Below are 23501 nucleotides of genomic sequence, written 5' to 3'. Positions count from 1 at the left end.
CCAGTAGATGTTGTCTTGGGCAATGATTTCCAAATATTTCTTTGTGAGATCTGGAGCTATGATTTCCCTGCGTGAGGCCAGACAGCCACAGATAAAAAGAGTTAACCGATCAGCTCTCTTTGTTGCTAGAATACTTGGGCTCCAGGAACCAGCAAAGCACCTCACATACTCCTTAGGCCCAGTGCTGCAGACAAGGCATGCATGTGGCCATTCACTCCTGCTTAGAACACTGGCTACTCTTGCTTGTGGCCACTGCATGTTAAAACAAAATAGAATGACCTGTGGTCAGTGAATTCTATTGATGCAGATCATTCCAGGAACTCCCTAAAAGGATACTGAAATGTAAAAGTGATCTCCTAAGATACCACTCTGCCAAAATAGAAGTCATAGCTGTGTTCAAGAATGGGCAATAAGCTCACCTCCACCCCAGGTTAAGAAAATTATTGACACCCATGATGCTCAACAGTTGTAACTCCATCAGTGAGCTGTTGTTGTGCCTGTAGCTGCATTTAATGAGAACAATTATAAGAATGGAAATAATCAACTCCTGAAAACATCTAGACTATTTTGAATATGTTTTACTATTATTACAGATTTTCTGTGGGGTTTCAGGAGTCAAATGAAACTGCTACTGATAAGCTCAACTGTGTACAGCTCTAAGGAGGGTGCTTCACTGGAGAATATCTACAAGACTGTGTATCTGACCTTTATGGCTGGAGAAGGAGGCTCCCCCTTTTCTGTTGTCATGTGGGTCTCATGGGAGTGTCTCTTATTGACAAATATTAAACCAGAGCCCTATTGGCAAGTAGATCTGAACCACAGGCCCATGCAACTACTCATGCCCTAAGGACCTAATTAAACTGCATTTTAAATATTCCACTTCAACTGGGTGTTACAGTGCTGCTGTGAATTTCTGCCCTATGGCTTATTGATTATGATAGGCAGCTCAGATTGCAGAGTCACGTGATGTTCCACAGTTATAGGTTCACACTATCAAAGTCCAAGAGCAAACCAGAAGCTTTTTTTTTTTGCAAAAGGAAAATAGAAATTTGCAGAACTCATGACTTTGCCTCAATACCTACCAGTGTGTACTGTGTTGTTCTTATTAGAACTTGCCAGAGGGTCTATAGAGCATACACGGTTGTCACCTACACTTGCGGCATCATTGCATTTACTGAGTCTTACAGACAAAGGTGAAGAGCAACTCGTTCTGTAGAGCAGGCCAGCTGCAGGGTCTTTGTTAAAACAAACATGAAAAGAATCACAGGCAAATATGATCAAAAACTAATGTTATTCTAGTGCATTTAAAATTTTAACAAAATGCTTAATTTCCTAGAAAATTTTATAATTTACCAAAACTTACTTCAGAAGTAGAAAGCCCAAAGTAGACCCATTTTAATTAAAGCAATAGAATTATTTGTTTAAAAACAATTTAAGAATATTGAAAAACAAATCAGGTCTATGTCCAGAGGTTTTATAGGTGATCATCTTCTAAATCATTTTCATCTTTTAAAAAATTAATCTATTCAAAGGAGTATTCTAGTTCATTTGTGAAATTATAATATTCTTTATATGAAAACTAGATAAGCATGGCATGATAGAGAAAAGTTATATGGCAATGTCAGATAACATATTGAGAAACACAAAAGCAAAACACTAATAAACAGAATTTAGTAGTGTATTAAAATACACTGGGTAAAGTGATGATTATCCCATAAAAATTTATTAGTAAATTCACTTCATGTGGAACGGCTTCAAGATGTCTTTTCAAATCTGGTCTTTCTTCTATTGACTTGAATTTGTACCTGGGATGTAGCAACTTACCTAGCAACTACACTTCCCAGCCTTCTTGCACTTAAGTGGTCAGTGTTTGCCAGTAGATTATGGGCTGATATGATTGGGCCAAGGTCTGTAGCAAAGTCATAGGGGATGCTGGAGCAAACTTGATTTCAAGAAATCAATGTGTGCAGATGGTTTTGCTAGTCTGGACTGCTTAACTTGGACTATTGCATGATGGAGGAAAATTACTAGTATTGATATGTATGTGACTAGGCACATACACACATATATACATGTATTTACTAAAATAACTTTAAATTATTTAAATCTTAACATATAAGTTTAAGATTTTTTTTAACATTTTATTTTTTAAAATTTTTAACGTCTTTATTGCAGTATAATTGCTTTACAATGGTGTGTTAGTTTCTGCTATACAACAGAGTGAATCAGCTATACATATACATACATCCCCATATCTCCTCCCTCTTCCATCTCCCTCACACCCTCCCTATGCCACCACTCTAGGTGGTCACATAGCGCTGAGCTGATCTCCCTGTGCTATGCAGCTGCTTCCTACTAGCTATCTGTTTTACATCTGGTAGTGTATATATGTCCATGCCACTCTCTCACTTCGTCCCAGCTTACCCTTCCCCCTCCCCGTGTCCTCAAGTCCATTCTCTATGTCTGCGTCTTTATTCCTGTCCTGCCCCTGGGATCTTTGGAACCTTTTTTTTCTTTTTTTTTTAGAGTCCATATATATGTGTTAGCATACGTATTTGTTTTTCTCTTTCTGACTTACTTCATTCTGTATGACAGTCTCTAGGTCCATCCACCTCACTACAAATAACTCAATTTCATTTCTTTTTATGGCTGAGTAATATTCCATTGTATATATGTGCCACATCATCTTTATCCATTCATCTGCCAATGGACACTTAGATTGCTGCTATGTCCTGGCTGCAATGAATATTTTGGTACATGACACTTTTTGAATGATGGTTTTCTCAGGGTATATGCCCAGTAGTGGTATTGCTGGGTCATATGGTAGTTCTATTTGTAGTTTTTTAAGGAACCTCCATACTGTTCTCCATAGTGGCTATATCAATTTACATTCCCACCAACAGGGCAAGAGTGATCTCTTTTCTCCACACCCTCTCCAGCATTTATTGTTTATAGATTTTTTGATGATGGCCATTCTGACTGGTGTGAGGTGATGCCTCATTGTAGTTTTGATTTGCATTTCAATAATGACTAGCGATGTTGGGCATCCTTTCATGTATTTGTTGGCAATCTGTATATCTTCTTTGGAGAAATGTCTATTTAGGTCTTCTGCCCATTTTTGGATTGGGTTGTTTGTTTTTTTGATATTGAGCTGTATGAGCTGCTTGTATATTTTGGTTATTAACCCTTTATCAGTTGCTTCATTTGCAAATATTTTCTCCCATTCTCAGGGTTTTCTTTTCGTCTTTTGGTTTCCTTTGCTGTGCAAAATCTTTTAAGTTTCATTAGGTCCCATTTGTTTATTTTTGTTTTTATTTCCATTTCTCTAGGAGATGGGTCACAAAGGATCTTGCTGTGATTTATGTCAAAGAGTGTTCTGCCTGTTTTCCTTTAAAAGTTTTATAGTGTCTGGCCTTACATTTAAGTCTTTAATCCATTTTGAGTTTATTTTTGTGTATGGTGTTAGGGAGTGTTCTCATTTCATTCTTTTACATGTAGCTCTCCAGTTTTTGCAACACCACTTCTTGAAGAGGCTGTCTTTTCTCCATTGTATATTCGTGCCTCCATTATCGAAAATAAAGTGACCATAGGTGTGTGGGTTTACCTCTGGGCTTTCTATCTTGTTCCACTGATCTGTGTTTCTCTTTTTCTGCCGTACCGTACTGTATTGATTACTGTAGCTTTGTAGTATAATCTGAAGTCAGGGAGCCTGATTCCTCCAGCTCTGTTTTTCTTTCTCAATATTGCTTTGGCTATTCGAGGTCTTTTGTGTTTCCATACAAATTGTGAATTTTTTTGTTCTAGTTCTGTGAAAAATGCCATTGGTAGTTTGATAGGGATTGCATTGAATCTGTAGATTGCTTTGGGTAGTATAGTCATTTTCACAATGTTAATTCTTCCAATACAAGAACATGGTGTATCTCTCCATCTGTTTGTATCATCTTTAATTTCTTTTATCACTGTCTTATAGTTTCCCACATACAGTTCTTTTGTCTCCTTAGGTAGGTTTATTCCTAGGTATTTTATTCTTTTTGTTGCAGTGGTAAACGGGAGTGTTTCCTTAATTTCTCTTTCAGATTTTTCATCATTAGTGTATAGGAATGCAAGAGATGTCTGTGCATTAATTTGGTATCCTGCTACTGTACCAAATTCATTGATTAGCTCTAGTAGTTTTCTGGTAGCATCTTTGGGATTCTCTATGTATAGTGTCATGTCATCTGCAAACAGTGACAGTTTTACTTCTTCTTTTCTGATTTGGATACCTTTTATTTATTTTTCTTCTCTGATTGCTGTGGCTAAAACTTCCAAAACTATGTTGAATAATAGTGGTGAGAGTGGGCAACCTTGTCTTGTTCCTGATCTTACTGGAAATGGTTTCAGTTTTTCACCACTGAGGACAATGTTGGCTGTGCGTTTGTCATATATGGCCTTTATTATGTTGAGGAAAGTTCCCTCTGTGCCTACTTTTGGAGGGTTTTTATCATAAATGGGTGTTGAATTTTGTCAAAAACTTTTTCTGCACCTATTGAGATGATCATATGGTTTTTCTCCTTCAGTTTGTTACTGTGATTTATCACATTGATTGATGTGCATATATTGAGGAATCCTTGCATTCCTGGGATAAACCCCACTTGATCATGGTGTATGATCCTTTTAATGTGCTGTTGGATTCCTTTTGCTAGTATTTTGTTGAGGATTTTTACATCTATGTTCCTCAGTGATATTGGCTTGTAGTTTTCTTTTTTGCTGACATCTTTGTCTGGTTTTGGTATCAGGGTGATGGTGGCCTCATAGAATGAGTTTGGGAGTGTTTCTCCCTCTGCTATATTTTGGAAGAGTTTGAGAAGGATAGGTGTTAGCTCTTCTCTAAATGTTTGATAGAATTCGCCTGTGAAGCCATCTGGTCCTGGGCTTTTGTTTGTTGGAAGATTTTTAATCAGTTACAATTTCAGTGCTTGTGATTGGTCTCTTTATATTTTCTGTTTCTTCCTGGTTCAGTCTCAGAAGGTTGTGGTTTTCTCAGAATTTGTCCATTTCTTCCAGGTTGTCCATTTTATTGGCATATACTTGCTTGTCGTAATCTCTCATGATCCTATGTATTTCTGCAGTGTCAGTTGGTACTTCTCCTTTTTCATTTCTAATTCTATTGATTTGAGTCTTCCTTTTTTTCTTGATGAGTCTGGCTAAAGGTTTTCAATTTTGTTTATCTTTTCAAAGAACCAGCTTTTATTTTTATTGATTTTTGCTATCGTTTCCTTCATTTCCTTTTCATTATTTCTGATCTGATCTTTATGATTTCTCCTAACTTCAGGGGATTTTTTGTTCTTCTTTCTCTAGTTGCCTTAGGTTTACGGTTAGGTTGTTTATCTGAGATTTCTCTTCTTTCTTGAGGTAGGATTGTATTGCTATAATCTTCCCTCTTAGAACTGGTTTTGCTGCATCCCATAGGTTTTGGGTCGTCGTGTTTTCATTGTCGTTTGTTTCTTGGTATTTTTTGATTTCCTCTGATTTCTTCAGTGATCTCTTGGTATTTACTTGTGTATTGTTTAGCCTCCATGTGTTGCTGATTTTTACAGATTTTTTCCTGTAATTGATGTCTAATCTCATAGCGTTGTGCTCAGAAAAGATACTTGATATGATTTCAGTTTTCTTAAATTTACCAAGGCTTGATTTGTGACCCAAGATATGATCTATCCTGGAGAATGTTCCATGAGCAGTTGAGAAGAAAGTGTAATCTGCTGTTTTTGGATGGAATGTGCTATAAATATCAGTTAAGTCCATCTTGTTTATGTGTCATTTAAAGTTTGTGTTTCCATACTTATTTTCATTTTGGATGATCTGTCCATTGGTGATAGTGGGGTGTTAAAGTCCCCTACTGGGATTGTGTTACTGTCCATTTCCCCTTTTATGGCTGTTAGCATTTGCCTTATGTATTGGGGTGCTCCTATGTTGGGTGAATAAATATTTACAATTGTTATATCTTCTTCTTGGATCGATCCCTTGATCATTATGTAGTGTCCTTCTTTGTCTCTTGTAATAGTCTTTATTTTAAAGTCTATTTTGTCTGATATGAGAATTGCTACTCCAGCTTTCTTTTGATTTCCATTTGCATGGAATATCTTTTTCCATCACCTCACTTTCAGTTTGTATGTATCCCTAGGTCTGAAGTGGGTCTGTTGTAGACAGCATGTATACGGGTCTTGTTTTTGTATCCATTCAGCCAGTCTGTGTCTTTTGGTTTGAGCATTTAATCCATTTACATTTAAGGTAATTATCGATATGTATGTTCCTATTCCCATTTTCTTAATTTTTTGGGGTTTGTTATTGTAGGTCTTTTCCTTCTCTTGTGTTTCCTGCCTAGAGAAGTTCTTTTAGCATTTGTTGTAGAGCTGGTTTTGTGGTACTGAATTCTCTTTGCTTTTGCTTTTCTGTAAAGGTTTTAATTTCTCCATTGAATCTAAAAGAGATCCTTGCTGGGTAGAGTAATCTTGGTTGTAGGTTTTTGCCTTTCATCACTTTAAATATGTCCTGCCAGTCCCTTCTGGCTTGCAGAGTTTCTGCTGAAAGATCAGCTGTTAACCTTATGGGGATTCCCTTGTATGTTAATTGTTGCTTTTCCCTTGCTGCTTTTAATATTTTTTTCTTTGTATTTAATTTTTGATAGTTTGATTAATATGTGTCTTGGCATGTTTCTCCTTGGATTTATCCTGTATGTAACTCTCTGCACTTCCTGGACTTTATTGACTATTTCTTAACCCATATTAGGGAAATTTTCAACTATAATCTCTTCACATATTTTCTCAGTCCCTTTTTTTTTCTGGGACCCCTGTAATTCGAATGTTGGTGCATCTAATGTTGTCTCAGAGGTCTCTGAGATTTTCCTCATTTCTTTACATTCTTTTTTGTTTATTCTGCTGTGTGGTACTTATTTATACTATTTAATCTTCCAGGTCACGTATCCGTTCTTCTTCCTCAGTTATTCTGCTATTTTTAATTTCATTTATTGTGTTGTCCATCCTTGTTTGTTTGCTCTTCAGTTCTTCTAGGTCCTTGTTTAAAGTTTCTTGTATTTTCTCCATTCTATTTCCAAGATTTTGGATTACCTTTACTATCATTACTCTGAATTCTTTTTCAGGTAGACTGCCTATTTCCTCTTCATTTGTTTGTTCAGGTGGATTTTTACCTTGTTCCTTCATCTGCTTTGTATTTTTCTGTCTTCTCATTTTGCTTAATTTACTGTGTTTGGGGTTTCTGTTTCACAGGCTTCAGGTTCGTATTTCCCATTGTTTTTGGTGTCTGCTCCCAGTGGGTACGATTGGTTCAGTGGCTTGTGTAGGCTTCCTGTTGAGGGGACTGGTGCCTGTGTTCTGGTGGATGAGGCTGGTTCTTGTCTTTCTGGTGGGCAGGACCACGTCCGCTGGTGTGTTTTGGGGTGTCTGTGACCTTTTTATGATTTTAGGCAGCCTCTCTGCTAATGGGTGGGGTTGTGCTCCTGTCTTGCTAGTTGTTTGGCATAGAGTGTCTAGTGCTGTAGCTTGCTGGTCATTGAGTGGAGCTGGGTCTTAGCGTTGAGATGAAGAATTCTGGGAGAGATTTCGCCATTTGATATTACGTGCAGCCAGGAGATCTCTGGTGAACCAATGTCCTGAACTCAGCTCTCCCACCTCAGAGGGAGAAACACTTAACACAGAGGTAGTTATGGAAAAGTGATAGTCAACAGACCTTTTCAGAAAGATCACCTTTACCAAAGGTCCACATTCAGAAGTTGAGAATCTGGGTATGTATTTTCTCAAAATCATACATGCCTGTATATCCCCTACAAGTCTGTGTATCCTCAGGGGCAACTTCCCCTATTTGAAGATTGACTTCTAGACTAGGGCAGTGCTTCGGGTATTGTGATGTGTAGATCATGTGCCCTAGAAATACCTAGGATGTTTGTTAAAAGTGAAGATATTGGAGATCTAGCTCCAAATTCCATCCATTAATTGTAGAGCTGAGGCCATAGAATCAAGTTTAATGCTGTCCAGGTAATCCTGATACCGGTGGTCTCTTCTAGTCCAAACACAAAAAACCAATATACAAAGAAACCACAATCTCTTTCCTACCTCTCAATACACATAAAAGGAAATTCAGTTCATAACTCCCAGCAATATTTCTCAAACATTCCATTCTTTCTTCCCAACTCCCTCATACTCAGACTAACTCTGTTCCTTTTATTCACCACTGACATCTTCCGCCACCCAGCAATTTCACCAAACAATAAACATACCGGCCCCACCCACCTCCCATTCCTGGTTATGTGGATTGACCTCGCAGTGTCCTTCTCTTTCTCCTCTCAACTCTCTCCATTTTCATCTCTCATTTCTATGATAGTGCATCACAAATGCCCAAGACTCATGAGGACAAAAGTACATTTGCCTCCATGGGCAGACAACATGCAGTCTTTCTGATGCAGAGTGTAGTAGATTTGATGCCTTTCTGCCAGCTCCAGAAACCTCAGTGACTGAGAACAGCATCGTGGAAGAAACCGTTCACAGATTCTCAGAGTGACATGAACCAAAAAATTAATATATGAAAATTCACAGGATCACTATACCTTTCTAACTGCCCTGTATAAGTTAACTCCATGAACTTATGAGAGAGGTGTTTTTTGTTGCTCAAGTTACAAGACTTTCTTCTTTTTGATCAGAGCAATGTGCAGAGAGAAATAAAGGAAATTCAGTTTGGAAAACTGGGTTCATTTCTATGTGAATTGACAGAGCTTTCTCCTGAAGAGGAAAATAGACACACAAAGTCTTGCAGACTGTGTTCTCTAGATTCCATGTCTAGTGTGAGAGGAAAGGAAAGGGGAGAAAGCAGGATGGGGCAAAGGGAGAAAACTAATTCCATGCAGGTCTGACAAGGCCTCAAGGAACCCCACTGGGATGAATCTCTAGGGTATATATGGACAGAGTTATCCCACTTTGGGATGAAGTGTCTGGGGCAGGTCTTTTATATCCCCACTTCTCTCAAACACCAGATGTGAGCTGCCCTGGGAAAGGTGAGAGCTGGGAAGAAGAGATTGCTCTCTAAAGCTGAGGAGTCCCCCGAAAGAGCCTGCAGCTGAAGACTGCCTGCTGACTACCCTCCCCCAACTTGTCGGCAAGCACTTCCATGAAGGGGGATTTGGTCTATGTACCTCCAGGCTCATCTTGAAAAGGATCTGTAGAATGAAAGGAGAGGGACAGAGAGAAAGCCTGGAGTGGTTCTGAAAATGGAGATATGGGAGCAATTTTGAAAAGGGCATGAGAAAAGGAAAAAGTAGCAGTTATGCTGGAATGCCTTTGATTTAGGAAAGATAGATGGTAAAACCGAATGCTGGGATCTTATGGACTCTATTCGATTTAATCTCCCATCAGCATTTTTTTTTTTTTAGAGAGACTTAAGTAAACATTTAAATTCCTTTCAGTTCCTTTTGGATCTGTGATAATGAGCATAGGCTAAATTCTAGCTTTCTATTGGTAACAAATGGATTGTCACTCCCTTGCTTAAAACTCTTCAGTGACTTTTCATGACCCTCATAATGTAATCCCTCCTTCCTAAAATGCCAAACAAGGTCTGTAGTTTTCACCTTTTGTCCGTTTTTACATTCCCTACTTCATTCTCCTTCTCTGTCCTCTCTAGCCATAATGAATGCTTAGCTCGCATTCTCTCTTCCTCCTAGCTTTGCACACATGCCTTTTTTTCTGTTTGAGTCACTTCTCACTTAGTTTCCTCATCTTCCAGGTTTCAACTTAAATCCCACCTCCTCAGGGAGCCTTTCCTGACCCCCAATACCCCAATTATACTCTCCATCACAGCTGTATTTTGTCTTCCAAAACATTCATAATACTCCAAAGTATTTATTTATCTCAGTTCCTACATTCTCTGAGCAGCTGAAAATTTTATGAGGGCAGGGAGGCATCTCTTTTGCTTATCACTTTATCTTAAGTGCTTTATGTGAGAAAGGATGTTTTTTAATGTTAGGGTTTTTAGTCATAAGCAAGTGCACATGGTAGAGGATTCTAAAAAGAACTGCCTGAAGTATTGAAACAGAACTGAATTTTTGGTACTTTAGGTTGGACTGGAATATGAGTAATTACTATTATAATAACTATGATCATAGTTAACACTTCAGTGATGCTTACTCCATGTTAGGTATTATTTTAATTCTCACAACAATCTGAGAGAGTCTGGTTATGTGAAATGATTATAACAATTCATTACATCTATATTTCGTCAGATGCAGGAACTAAACAACAGATTTTTTAATTTCACACACTGTGTAAGTATTACAGGCCAAAGATATGAACCCTGGCTCCCAACCCAATGCTCTTAAGTAATATTCCATTATACCATTTTATATTTGAGTTTGCCATACATAATAACAAGAGAAGGGGACCATATTTCCTCCCTATCAGGATTGTTTTAGTTAAGAAACTAGAGGGTATATATTTCTGTGTTTTTTCCTGCTGAAAAATGGACTCCCCTCTTCATTGCTCTTATATCAGATATCTGAATGTGCATTTAACAGTTACCCTGGTCAGCTGTTAGCTGACCTCCTCTTATTCACAAAGAGAATCTGCAGAGAGTATGGATAATTTAACAATGGCTTTTAAAGTTAGATACTGTCGAGATTGAATGCATGGGCTATAGCAGAGATTGACCTGGGTTCAGCTGTCATCTACTTTTGGGCACAATCTTTTGAACATATTTTCTCAGTTGTAGATAAAGATAATAATAATAGTACTATCACACTTTCAAGGTTACTTGAAGAATAAGCATAGTACTTGTCATTTACTTCAAATGGCAGAGAGAAAAAGCCTGTTTTCTCTACTGTCATCCAAAACGTTTCCATGCTACCTGTTGTAACAGCTTCGAACTGCTTGTTATAATCTAATGGTAGCTAGTTTTATTTATGTATACTCATCTGGATAATGGAATTTGAGCAAAATTTATCTGATTGATCATTTCTATGGTTGTAGTGACTTATAAGTTTATGGTTCAAGATGATGGTAACTAAGCAGCGCAGTTGCTAATACTTTCATGCCCAAGGTAAAAGTAACCAAGGTCATCATAACCCTGCTTGATATTCATACCTAGCTGGATGTAAATTCAGTGTGGAACTTTGGGATTTCACCAGGTCCTGATTAGTGTTTTTAAAATACTTCTGGTATTTTTCTGCTGTAAGCCCTGTGTTGTTTCCTTAGTGCTGATCTAGCCTAAGGCCAGCCAATCTCCAGTCAGAGCCCACAGCACACACTGCTCATCATCAAGTTTCTCTTTCCAGCTGAGCCTTAATGGGTCCTCCAAATCCTCCCAAGCAGCCAAACAACTGATTGGAGTTGGCCAGAAAACTACCTATCATCCCAGGAATGGGAATTCAGAGAAGTGATGTTAGTAAAGGCTAGAAGAATTAGATGAGGCTTATGATGGAGATCAGACTTCAGGCTTGAATTATGAAGACAGGGGATAACGGAAGAATTCATTTCAGTATTCTGATCCTAGTCTGTACCACCATCTAACATTTATGTTTTAAAATACGCCATTCTATTTTCTGGATGCCTATCCACATCTCCAGCAGCAAGTGCATAAGACGTGTTTTATACTAAATTATTATTCGTGTGTTCTCACCCTAGCCAATTCAATTTTATTTTTCATCCCGACCACAGATGGGTTTGCTCATTACCAAGGATGAGAAAAAGAGGGAACGTACATGGCTTGTTCCTACTAATTTCTAGTGGTCTTTCATGCAGCTAGCTCATATTTGCAACACTTGGGAAAAACAGATAAGAGCAGCAAATAAAGAAGTTGACAACATAAGGGACATTGGCAGTGATTAATATTGGAGATTTTAATTCTGTGCTTCTTAATATTTTAAGGGTCTCATTTCTTTTGGAAATGTTCATGAAGGCTATTGATTCTCGTGCCAAGAAAGACATGCCTATTAAGACATTTAAAGTGTGTATATGATCTCACAGACCACTAGGGGCATCCATGGATCATAACATAATAACCTCTGTGTTAGATGGTGGCTTCCCAGAATAAGACATCCTATTACTACTCGCCAGCAGTTGAACAAGGGCGTGATTTTTCCGGAAACATAGCACCTTGTAATGCAGGGGCCCCCAACCCCTGGACCATGGACCTGTACTGGTCCACACCCTTTTAGGAACCAGGCTTCACATCAGGAGATGAGTGGCCGGCAAGTGAGCAAAGCTTTGTCTGCCGCTCCCCATCGCTTGCATTACCGCCTGAAACATCTCTCCCCCAACGCTCCCCCATGCTACTGTCCATGAAAACTTGTCTTCCACAAAACCAGTTCCTGCTGCCAAAAATGTGGGGGACCACTGTTGTAATGCATGTTGGATGTTACATGAGCCAGAGCTTCCTCAAACTTCTATTCATCATTTTAGACCACTGTTCTCCCATTTCAGCTACTTGCATTCTACTTTCATGATTTTACATATATCTGTATAAAATGAAAATTTTAAATAGTTTAATATTTTTCTTTAAATTAATTTTCTAACAAATTATTTTCTGTAAACTTTATATTCCTACAGTGAATGTAAAGTAGATATAACGTCCATATAGATTTTCATTCCCATAATGATCTTAAGAGAAATTATTATCACTGTTTTATAGATGTGGATACTGAGGTCAGAACATTGAAGCAAGTTGGGTAATAAGTGGAACAAGTAAGATTCAGGTACAGATCTAACTGGCTTTAAAGCCTCTGCTCTCAGCCACTGAGTTTATTACTTCTTTTGTTTTCAGTAGGCTATAAGATGAGATGTATAAATGAAGACATTTAAGGAATCTGGACAGATTGCACTAATAATTTGGCTATAAATTGACTTTCCCTCATAAAAAAGTTAGCAAAAGATCTCATAAGCATTTATATAAACACCTGAGCTTACATAAGAATTTTTACTCTTTCTTGCTTTCCTTTCTTATTACAAGAAAAATACTTGTATTGCAAGAAATTTAAAAACCACTCTCCAAAATATTATCTGGAGATAACCACTAATAACATTTTTATTTCACTGGGTTTCTTTTCCATCCATAGAGGGAGCTGCTATAATCCTATTTCATAAATTTGAAGTTCAAATTAGAGTCAAAATGCTTTTTTATTCACATTATAATTATTCTTAGCATTATGCTGTATGACTCCTGCAATCACAAAGGGAAGTTCCATTGCTAAAATGTAAATACATAACTAAGAAGAAAATATAGGTAGAGGAATGACATCAACGAGATGGCAGTATGAGAATTTGTAGAGCTCATCCCCTCTCAGAAACATCAATTTGGACAACTATCCATGCGTGAAGATACCCGTATAAGAGCTAAGGGTTCCAGGTGAGAGATTACAGCATCTAGATGGAGCACAGAAATAGGAAAAGATGCACTGAAGAAGGTAGGAAAGACAGTTTCATATCACCCCCGTTACCCCTCCCACAAGCCTGGACAGCCCAGTATGGAGAGAGACACCTCCTCCATGGGGGAGAGTGAAGTAAGCACCTGACCTCATTGGGGATCCCACACCAGGTCCACGGCAACACCACGCAGACTTGTTGCAGTCCCAGGATCTCAGTCTACTGCAGTACTAGGTTGGCTTTCATGGTGCCTCGCATGGCCCAGGTTCCTGGTGGGGTCCCATGAGCCTAAGATTTCAGTCCAGCACAGCACCAAAGCAGCCCCCCAAACCTAGGCTCCAGGTAGGTTATTTGGAAACAAGCTCCGGGTCCAACCTAGCACCAGGCCAGTTTTTCCATGAGCTTAGCTTCCCAGCCAGATCACATGTACCTAGACCTACAGATAAAAAGATGTTCAGCATCACTAATGATCAGAGAAATGCAAACCAAAACCACAATGAAACATCACCTCGTATTTGTTAAAATGACTGGGGCTTCCCTGGTGGTGCAGTGGTTAAGAATCACCTGCCAAGGCAGGGGACACGGGTTCGAGCCCTGGTCCGGGAATATCCCACATGCCGCAGAGTAACTAAGCCCGTGCACCGCAACTACTGAGCCTGCGCTCTAGAGCCTGCGAGCCACAACTACTGAAGCCCGCACCTAGAGCCCGTGCCCCGCAACAAGAGAAGCCACTGCAATGAGAAGCCTGCGCACCGCAGCGAAGACCCAACACAGCCAAAAATAAATAAAAGTTTTTAAAAAATGGCTATTATCAAAAAGACAAGCCATGACAAATGTCAGTGAGGAGTGGAGAAAAAGGAACTCTTGTACAGTGTTGATGGGAATGTAAATTGGTGCAGACACTATGGCAGACAATATGGAGGTTCCTCAAAAAAAACCAAAAATAGAACTAACATGTAATCCAGAAATTTCACTTCTGGGTATACATCCAAATAAATGAAATCACCACCCTCTTGAAGAGATATCTACACTCCCATGTTCATCGCAACATTATTCACAATAACCAAGACATGAAAACCACCTAAGTATCCATCAGTGGGTGAAGAAGATGTGGTATATGCATACAATGAAATATTATTCAGCCATAAAAATGAAGGAACTTCTGCCTTTTACAACAACATGCATGGACCTTGAGTGCACTGTAGTAAGTAAAGTAGGTTATACAGAGAAAGACAAATACTGTATGATCTCGCTTACATGTAGAAGCCAAAAAAAGAGCTGAATTCATAGAAACAGAGTAGAATGGTGGTTGCCATGTCTTGGGGGGAGGGGTGAGAAAACTGGAGAGATGTTGGGACAAACAAAGGGTATAAACATCCAGTAATAAGATGAAAAGTTCTGCAGATCTAAGGTGTAGCATGGTGACTATAGTTAACAGTACTGTATTTGAAATTTACTAAGAAAGTAAATCTTAAATGTTCTGACCACACACAACAAAAAATTATGTGAGGCATTGCAAGTGCTAAGTAACCTTGTGGTAATCATTTCATAATTATATGTGTATACCTAATTATACAGTGACAATATAATGTGTCAATTATATTTCAGTAAAGCTTGAAAATATATATAAAGATTTGAAAAGAAAAAATGTATACAATAAAATTACTTAATTTTCATATGGTACTTTCTCATCAGTACATTGTCAACTAAACAAAAATTGAATTATACTTTTAACTTTCAGACCCTTAGCCTGTTTTTTTAATTTCATATTTTGTATGGAATTTTTCAGCTTTCTCATAAAATTAACTACTAGATGTAAATCTTGAAAACATCTTTGACTATTTCCCCAGGTTATGACCCAGAGGTCCATTTCTTGATCAAAAGGAATACTTATTTTAAAACCTTTTGATATAAGTGATGGGTCTGTTTGTTTATCTGTTTATTTATTGGCAACAACCTTTTCCTTTGGAATACATTCTTGTGAAAACGTTGGTTAAGGTTTCTTGCTCTGGCTTAGAAAAATAATGGACATGTGACTCAGGGCAGGTCAATCAAATGCTACCTCTTTGAAAATGAAGAGTATAGTCAAAAAAACTAAAAATACTTTGACCTGGTTCATTTCATTTCAGCCTCCCTAAGAGTTATCCATTAGCTCATGCTTCATGTACTTCCTCCCAGTGTTTTTCTACCTCTGTCTGAACCTGCTCCCTTCAGTTCTAAGAACTCTGAGGTATCCTGCTAATGAAGTCCTATCTGCTCCAGTTGGCTAGTCAGTTTCTAATGCCTCAAACAAGAATTCTAAAGAACAACATTCTTGTTTGTAAATTTCTCTCCAAAAAGATCAAACCAATTTCCATTTGCATCAGTAATATATGAAAGTGTTAAGGTAAGATTCTGAAAGAAATGGAGAATACCCAAATGACAAACTGGAACTGACTGTGTTTTCTTTAAAATTTGCTTGATCAGAAGCAACATTCTCTCTTCTTTCATCGAAACTAAGTAATTCCTGTCTTGCAGTTAACATCACAGTGAATGAATGAAATCTCAACCTCAAAATTAGAACTCATTTTGTGATGGGGGCATAGTAGTTTCTTCAACAAACACAAATGTGTTTTGCTGTACTCTGTGGAGACTTTCTTTTTAACAGTATGCTTGAATCTCCTTTGGAGTTACTTTGAAACTTGTCCAGTCTTGCCAACAAGTGATTATCAATTAGATGTTTCTGTGAATAAACATCCAATTTACTGCAGTGATTTGCAGATACAATTTTACCCCTTTCTGTGCATCTGTTTTTATTTAACAGCATATAGCAATAATGAATATATAAGCATAAAAATAGCCAGGTATGTATTATTTTAAGTGGTAATTAGGAAGCAAATCACCTGTGGAACTCATGGGATGATTGTTAGGGTCTATTAGGCTTGCATAATCCCATTTACATTTGGAGTTAAATTTAAACATAGAGCAAAGGATTAAAAGCCAAAAGAAAACACAGGTATTTAAGTATGAAGATGATATGGTTACTTAACTGACACTGAGGCTGAAGACAGTTGTTAAAAACAAATTAAGATATTCCCTTTCTGGAGAATGGAGGCAGAGAAAGAAACCTTTAATTAAGGCGTGGGTGTGGGTGGGGGGAGGGGGGGAGGGATTCTTCAACAGCTGTAAACCCCTAAAAATAAACAAGTTGACTGATTCAACTCAAAACAGAGCAGATGGTGTTCAATAAAGGGAATATATAGTTACAATTATGAAGAGTAGGTATGCTCTCATAATTATCGGTAGAAAAAAAGCGTATATCAGTTTGAAATGTTGGCAGTAATCAGGCAGGAAGAGTTTGCTACCATTTCAGTTGAAAACATTTTGAGCTATGGAATCAATTATCTACTGTGATCATTCCATTGAATGCATTCAATGGAGAAGGACTACGTGAGAAGGGATATGCATGTAGGTTTTGGCCTCAGAATACCTAGGTTCAATTATCAGCAAGTTAGCTAATCATTTCAAGTCTTAGTTTCCTAAAATGTAAAGTGGCAATGAATACAATTGACTTCAGTGTATTTTTGTGAAGTTTAAATGTGCACAGTGGTCTACCATGTAATAAGTAGTCCAGAATGGAAAACTCCCATTATAACAATCATGTACTATTTTCTCTCATGCCATTGTATTTGTATTTGACAAAATTGGATTGCTATGAATTAAAATATATGTTTCAAACCAAGCTATCTACTAATTTATATCAGGGTTTCTTATTAGTGACACTAATGACATTTTGGACAGTTCTTTATTGTGGAAGGTTTATCTTACGCACTTTAAGATGTTTACCAGCATCCCTGGCCTCTATCCACTAGATGCCAGTAACTGCCTCCCCCAAATGCACAGCCATGACAGTCAAAACTGTCTCCAGAAATTGCCAAGTGCCCACTGAATGAGAGCCACTAAACAAAATCAAAATGCTTAGATGATGGTTTCGGGAGAGTATTTCAATGATATTTTTATTTTAATGACCATGTGTATGTGTTCACTACCTTAGATGAATATTTACTAAAATTTACTAGTAAATTAAAGAAACTGACTAAATTATGATATGACAGTAAACACCCATGGACACAATCAGTCATCTTTGAGGTATTGCTGTGTTTGAAGCCAAAGTGGAGAGTCCAAGGTGCACCGTATGCTTAAGTCCTTTCCATTCTCATCTTTCATTACAGCTGAGATAGAACATAGATGAGAACACAGATGAGATGAGCACAGTGAGATGAGCACTAAGAACCAACTGAGGTAAATTTTAAGTGTTTCTATGTGTAAGTGAAATGCTAACTGTCTATCATGGAACCAAAACCAGTGGTTGTTTAGTAACATCATTTTGTATTAATATATTTTCAGTTACTGAACTTCTCTTTCTGGAAGTCACCTCTGCGCCAAGTATTGGGCTAGGGGTTGACAATACAGAGACATATTCACCAAAGTCTTTGATCGATAGTGTAATAAGGGATTCATCTATGTATCTTGCTTCACTATATCCGCAGGTACATTGAGGACTGCAAGACACATTAAATACATGTAAGATATTTATATAATACATAAGTGAATAAGTAAAAAGCAAAAGAAGAATTTCTGTGTCCACCCTTAGTCTGTCTCCTACCTGATCAAAGCATTCTGGCCATCTCTTAAATTCCTGTAATATAGGTTTTCAGATAAAATTTACAATGCCCAGTTAAATTTGATTCCAGATAAACAACGTTTTGTTTTTGTTTTTACTGTATGTCCTGTACAACATATGAAACATACTTATATTGAAAAAAATTATAGTTTATCTGAAGTTCAGGTTTAATTGTGCATCCTTTATTTTTATTTGCCGATACTGGCAACCCTACCTAAAATTCTTCAGTAAATTTTCTCTGTCCTTAAGCTTTCCCTCTTCCTAGAATGTTTTCCCCTTCCATTGCAGCCTTCCTTTTTAAAAATTTACTTTTCCTTGTCATTTCATATTAATCCTTCAAGTCTTAGCATAAATACTGCATACCCAAGAAAATCTTTACTGCCTCACCACACCAAATTGGACTCTCTATATTATATGGCATCATAGCACCTTGTTCTTCATAATATATTTGATAATTATAATCAAATTATTATATGTGCATTTATTGGATTGCTGTGTTTCTTTCTAGCTAGATTTTAAACTCCTTGCCAGCAGGATCAGGATCTGTGTTTTTCAATTATTAGGAGCAGTCTCAGTATCAGTTATTACGAGCTCAAGAAGTATCTGTGGAATAAATAATTAGATGTGTTCATCTGGAAGAGATCTACTATTGGCTTGACATATTTCTATGTCAAGTGCTTATCAGATGTGATGGGGTTTTTTCTCTTCTAGCATCATAGTGAAGGTAGCCAAAATGGAGCTGAAAATCTATGTTGGATGATCAGATGCAAATTTGAAAAGGGAAAGGATACTCAAAAAAATATTTCTCCCTCTTTCATGTCACTCTGTATACATGAGCCAACACCAACAAAAAATAGGAAATATTTATTGAGCATTTATTACATGTGAGGCACTGTTCAAGAAACTGGAGCCATAGTTGTGAACAACAGAGTCAAACTGCCTTTCCTCTCTGGAAGAGACACAGGCATTTAAAGTAGTGCGTGTGTGCACGTGAGGGAGATGATTTCAGGAAGTGATATAAGCAAGAAAGACTATTAGAGTATGATAAAGGTAGATGATGCCTATTTTAAATAGCATGGTCAGGAACAACCTCTCTAGACGTAACACTTGAATAGACTCTTGAATGAATTTCGAAAATGAATGGAGATCTTCTTGCTGAAGAAACAACAAATAAATGTGTTCAGGAATAGGAATAAATTTGACACTTTTGAAGATGAATAGGGAGGCTTATATATCTAAAGTTCAGAGGGAGAGTGAGAGAGTGGTAGGCCATGATGAAGGGGAATTCTGTAGGAGCAGAGCATGTAGGGTCTATAGAGCATGAAAACCAGTCTGATGGTATTTTACAAAGTGACAGGGAGCCATTTGAGTCTTTTGATCACAGAGTCATGGTTGGCCATTTCCTAGTTTCCTGCCTCTTTCCCATTTGACAGAAGACTGTGTGTGATTGTGGGTTGGTGTCTGTCTTGCATTCATTAAGGATATTTAGAGTCTAATTGGATATAAATATGGTTCCACAGTGTTAGTGAACTTCATTTTTTAGCTACACTTGGCAAAAACATAGGAGACAATGCTAAGGTATTTAGAATTTAGAACCAAAGAGGTGTATTTATACCTAAATAGATGACTGGGTAAGTACTCTCCTTCACACCTGGATGTGAGCCTTCCTTATTTTCATAAGAGAAACCAACCAAGATGAGAATGCTGTTACTTCAGGCAGTGCCTTTGTAGACTAAACTTTGTCCTTCAGACACAGTGCTCACGTTAATTAGAACAGAACAGTAGGGAATATTAAAAGCTTAGGATAATGTGTAGGTTTACATCACCAAAATGCATCAAAGTGAATATTTGACAAGTTTCTCTTTATAACTGAATTGTCTTTTTTATTTAAGGGAGCACGTTAAATACAAAGTAAAAGCTCTATTTTTCTAATTTTGTCTACTGAAAATATTAATCTAGATTTTACCAGTCAATATAAAGGAACTTCACCAATTAAAATGAAACTGTTATTGAAGCCCCTGCTATTTGCTTAACTTTGTGCTAAATTTTGAGGAAAATCTTTCCATGCATCCAGCTGTTACTTCTGCCTGGAATTTTCTCTTTCTGATCCCTTCTCTAAGTTTTATCCTAAGAAACTGTATTTGTTTTTTAGGACCCAGATTAAGTATCTATTAATATGACCACACTGGGCAAAATTAATTGCCCATGTTTTATATTTTCACAACTCTTCGTCTGTAGAACTGATTACATCTTCCTGAATTCATCAATTCACAGATCTGTCACCTCCACTTGATTGAGAGCTTCTCTAGAGTTTGGATTTGAATGCATCCTCTCTATATCCTCAAATATTAACCTGGGTTTGGCATGTGATGTATTCTCAGTAAACAGCTGCTCAGTGAAGATCTGTGGAGGTAACACAGTAAAGATATAGTCCTTTTTTTCAAGGAGCTTCTGTCATATCTGAGGATGAAATGCTAATGAAATAATGAGAAAAACAGTAAGGTACCAAACTTCCTGGTTGTAGACCTTCAGAAAAGAGATAATAGTTGTTGCAGAAAAACTTCATGAAGGAAGTCAACTTGAGTGGTGGTCTCAAATATAGAAGGTAGAGGAGATTTAACAAGTACTGGTGAAGCTTGTTGTAATAATTGGTATATACATGCAATGTAACTGAACCAACAAGAAATGGCTCTGGTCCTGGGTAGAATAACAATTCATAGAGAAGGTATCTACTTAATTCAGGGTTCTACTAATTACACAAGGGCTCTTTACAGAATGTGTTGGGGGAAAAAATGGACTCCACAAAACACTGCATAGGTATTCCAACAAATAGTTTAAGTTAGGCTAAATTAATTAAATGGGCACTAGCAGTTATTCAGCAGATTAATTTTTCTTAGTGAACAAAAGCAAAAAAGTCCTTGGAGAGAAAGCTAGTTTCAGAGCAGGACAAAGAAGTGACTTCTTACCATCTGATTCCTTTTCTTTCTTGCATGGTAACAGCCGTGCTTAGGCAGCCTAGATAATACCAGTGTACCAAAAATTAGATAAAGGGCTAAAGAAATCAATTAGTACACATTTATATAATATCTTCTATTCATCTAGATTGGGTCCAGGGTTTTCGATTACTCAAAGCATAATGCTTGTTTCATGTTCACAGAGAATTCCCAGTCTCGGGAGATGAATGAACACACGTGAAGTGAGAACAAGGCAGTGTTTATTATTGTGCTAGTTTGTATACTGACTAAATTGGCTGATCAAATTCTAGACGCTAAAGTTTTCTCAGAACAGATAATATGGATTAGTCTTTTAGAGAATGAGATGATGATGTGTCAGGTGTATGTGGGTTCCTAGAAAAACTAGCTTTGGCTAGAGCTAAGGGTAGATTGTGCTGTGGACATAATTTATATGTACAGGATTGGATTAAATAATGTGGAATGAAATTTTGGATGCTCTTTAAAAATAGGAAGACAAGAACTGATCTCCTTAAATGGCCGATATTACTTTTATACTCATGAAGAAAACTTGATTTGGGGTAGGTATAATTAGATTGGAACATTTTAAAAAATGTTTGAACTAACCATTTGTGGAAGAGAAAAGAGGGAAAATTATTTTTATTGACTTTTTTCTTTCTCCTTTTATTTTTTTTTCTTTTTTATCTCCTGTTTCTTTTTTTCCTGCTTTTTCTTCTTTGCCTCCTCCTAACCCTTCTCCTAGCTTGCTTTACTTTCCTCTGAAAAGTGATGATCAGAGCAAAAATATGTGAGATCTGAATATCAGTCTCAATTGCCTGCATGATAGATTTATATCAAATTACTCAGGTCAAAGATATTTAATGTGCCTTAGACACAGTGGTAAATTAGATTTTGAGCACATTGTATAACATATTGGTAACTGAAAAAATATTTTTGAAGAGCATTTTCTTCTTCAAGAAAATTCACTTTTTGTTTTAATTTGTTATAAAATTGAGAGCTTCGGCATACGGTCACTTCACTACTGTAGCATAGTTGTAAAGTGCATTGCCTTCTTACTGCTCACTTCTCTAGAAGGCTTAGCTGGCAATTGTCAAACAGCCAGAGGAAGAAGATGATTCTCATTACCATAGAAATGGCAACTGGTCAAGAAGAAAGTCTAAATCAGTGTTGTTGCCATGACATGTTGTAGTGAGGATTCATAGGGTGCACTTTTCATGGGCAGATGAATATGTGTCTGCTGAAGACTGGCCCTAAGGATGGCTGACGTCAGTCCAGCACCTGCCCTTCTGCAACATGCTGGGCCCTTTTATTACTGGAAATAACTCCGCTGAGTAGTCTGGGCTTGCTGGGGATAGAGCAGCCACTGTGTTCTTTTCCTCCTTCCCTAAGAACACAAATGACTGTGTTTACGAGAGGGGTCTGAGTGGAAAGCAGATTTCTCACTTTGCTTCTTTTTTCCATTGGGTTACATCCACACAAGAATGTGGGCAAAGTTAGCCCATGATCTACAACACTCTGAAGTGTTTAGTGAATTTAAAGAATTCATTTAGAACTTTAGTACATGAAAATAAAAAGGATGTGGTTGGAGGCACTTGGAATGATACATGTCCTTCCTATTATGGTTCCTGGTAAATCAGTGAGGGTCACCATCATCGAAGCTAATTTTACATGTAAGGTTCAGTGCCTAGGGCCATAGAGCTTTGAAAGGCTTCTGAAAATATTGAAATAATGTATAAAATCTACATACGCATAGATACAAACAGAAAAATTTAAATTAATAACTGCTTAATTGTTTACAAATTGTTTTATGACAACTAGACAACTGCAGTTCATTGCAATTCTTATATAGATATTAAAATAGTGAAGTATAATCAAACCCAATAAGATTCAAATCATAAGAAAAATGAATAATTTATCTTATAATAAAGTCAAAATTATAAAAATTAGAACACTTCAATTTCATTTATTATAATTATTCATGATATTTATTGGGTTTGTGGGTATATTTTAATATGCCTAATACAACACTGGGTATGGACTCCAAAAGAAGAAATATATGAACTATGAAGGTCCTAAAATGGACCTACCATCATCTATTTGCATAGAAATTTTGAGTTTTCTCTTTGCTGTGTCACTCATCTATTGACTTCTTTTCATTCCCATGCCACTTCATCATTATTTATCATCTGAATCACCCCAACTTTTTAGTAATAGTACCTCTTGCCTCCAGTTGTGCCTTTCTCTTATCAATCATGCCCGCTGCAGCTTAGCATCATTCTCCATCCAGCTCTGACCTTGTTCTCCCTTCTCAGTGTCTCCCAGTGCTTGCAGAGTAAAATCCAACTTTTTTAACATGATAAAAAATAACCTCCTGCTGTGATTTATGTCATAGAGCGTTCTGCCTATGTTTTCCTCTAAGAGTTTGATAGTTTCTGGCCTTACATTTAGGTCTTTAATACATTTTGAGCTTAT

The 23501-nt window shown here is 37.3% G+C and overlaps 1 long non-coding RNA gene across 1 annotated transcript in view; it reads left to right on the top strand.

The window, feature by feature from the left end:
• LOC141278354 (uncharacterized) overlaps nt 1–23501 on the top strand; it is a 411822-nt gene that overhangs the window by 242937 nt on the left and 145384 nt on the right. Inside the window, exon 6 of the long non-coding RNA XR_012330939.1 lies at nt 17606–17675. This is a non-coding gene — a long non-coding RNA (uncharacterized lncRNA). The remainder of the gene's footprint in view (nt 1–17605; nt 17676–23501) is intronic.

This window comes from Tursiops truncatus, chromosome 3, assembly GCF_011762595.2.
Source record: "Tursiops truncatus isolate mTurTru1 chromosome 3, mTurTru1.mat.Y, whole genome shotgun sequence".
Taxonomy (NCBI): Eukaryota; Metazoa; Chordata; class Mammalia; order Artiodactyla; family Delphinidae; genus Tursiops; species Tursiops truncatus.
This window is presented reverse-complemented; position numbering and strand designations above follow the sequence as displayed.